The sequence below is a fragment of the Dipodomys ordii genome, unplaced genomic scaffold (assembly GCF_000151885.1).
Source record: "Dipodomys ordii isolate 6190 unplaced genomic scaffold, Dord_2.0 Scaffold159, whole genome shotgun sequence".
In the NCBI taxonomy this organism is placed as follows: Eukaryota; Metazoa; Chordata; class Mammalia; order Rodentia; family Heteromyidae; genus Dipodomys; species Dipodomys ordii.
In genome coordinates this window covers 306,279-308,334 of record NW_012267375.1, presented here as the reverse complement: position 1 = coordinate 308,334, position 2,056 = coordinate 306,279, and positions in this window count along the sequence as shown.

The window sequence follows — 2,056 nt, the reverse complement described above, 5'->3', positions numbered from 1 at the left end:
AAGGAATTCAGTAGCATTGAACGTCTCTTATTCGTAAAAATGGCCTGCGGTGGTACCTTTTGTTCAGGTGCCTACACCGTGCGTGGGGGGCGGGGAGCTCAGCGTATCTGTGGAGAGCTCACCGGCACAGTGCACGCTTACGTACACAGTTGTGCACAGGCACACACAGGCACACCTCGCGCTGGGCTGAGGATGGGGCACCGGCTGTCCAGCCTCGGTGCTCAGTCTGGTCACTTTAGGCAGCTTTTTGGTAGAGGCTTCCCTGAGGACTGGAAAATCCTTACCCTGCACCGAGTGAGGCCGGGCATGCCGGGGAATCCTCACACACAGGACCGCCCAGGGTGGAGGAGCAGCCCTGGCTCAGCCCTGTCCAAGCCATGAGGCCACCACCGAATTTCCCATGGCCGAGCTCAGCAGCTGTCATAAAGACGGTGACTGGAGGCGGGCGGCCTGATGTAGGCCCTGAGAGGCTGGGACAGCTTCTTTCCAGGCTTTGCCTTGGTTTTAGGGATTTTAGGAAAAAAAAAAAAAAAAAAACTCTAAACAACACCTTGGCTCCAATCAGCACAGTTCTTGGAACAGAAAGAATGCCTCTAGGTCCCCCTTTCCTTAATAACTTAACCCACCTTCATTGTTCGGTTAAGGACTGACCACAACCAGTAATCTGCCTCAAACTGGCAACATCAGGAGCTTACCATAAACTCCACCCTTTTCACGTGCTCACGTTAAACTCCACTCAACTCCTCCTTTGTGTATGCTTACCGAAAGTTCCGCCTTACCACTGAATTCGTGAGTCATTTAAACCAAAAGTGATAGGCTATGTGACAAAGTGTAACCTCACTGGCCACCTGCGTGTGGTCTGGTATGATTGTGCAATCTTGGGTGTGTGTGACAATCTCATTGGTCACCTGCGTGACCAGGCTTGACCTTGTGAATTTTGCCTTTAAAAACCTAAGCATGTGGGCCATTCGGGGTCGCAGTATCAGCTTCCGAGCCTGTGCTGCGGCCCTGGCCGGTCGGTGCAGGAACCTTCTCAATAAAGTTGCTCCTTTATTAACAACTTTGTTGCAGTGGGCTCTGTCACTTCGGACGACTAGGTGGGCTTGCCTGCTTGAGTAGGGATCTTCCTACCACAGGGCCGACGTGGGGCCCACAGTGGCTGCTTCGCAGATGCCTCTACCAGGCCTTGGTGAGTCTGCCCGGCGGTCTGGCTGCTGCATGCCCCTTTCCCAGGTGTACTGGCCTGAACTTATTCCCTAGCTGGGCATAGCCCAGGGACTGAGGACGGAGTGTTCTGTAAAAGCCCTCAGGCTCCACAAAGGGTGCGGCCAGCCAGCAGGCCCCCAGAGGGCATCAGAGGTGAAACCTCTGTTCTCCCTGGAGCTGGCCTCCAGGTCTCCCAAGGCATCTATAGCTGGGACCGGTGGGCAGCCCGCAGAGCCTGCTCCACAGCAGAGCCGGGGCAAGGGGGCCTGGTTGGCTGCTGCCCCTGTGTCTTTGAACACTGTGCGGGCTGGACTGTGGCGGGATTTCAGCACGCAGCAGTGCAGGGCGGAGGGCCCAGGTCACTGGTGCAAAGTGAGGAGGTCAGCGTCTCCCGGACGGTTCACTGACGGGAGGGAGGCCCACTGCATCTTGAACCTAAGCCTGGTGGTGCAGGATTTGTTGCAGGCAGCTCACAGCAGACTCCTCTGCGGCTGTGGGCCCTGGGTGGACGGCACACAGGCCAATTTGCAGTCCAGATGGAGTTCGGGTCCATCCCTGGAGGAAAGGGCCCGGGCGGGGGCTCCCTGACCACCAGCCTCCTGCTTTCATCCTCAAATTCTCAGGCTCCCCAGCCACGGGGCCAGACGTCCTGCCCAACCAGCCAGCCAGGCTTCCGGTGTCTGCACAAGCAAGCTCAGCACTGGCTGGGAGAGAACACTGAACAAGTGGGAAGGGCTGGGAGGTGGGCAGAGGGCACTCGCTGGGGTGGGGAGGGTGGGAGGTGGGCTGCAGGCACTCGCTGGGGTGGGGAGGGTGGGAGGTGGGCAGAGGGCACTCGCTGGGGTGGGGA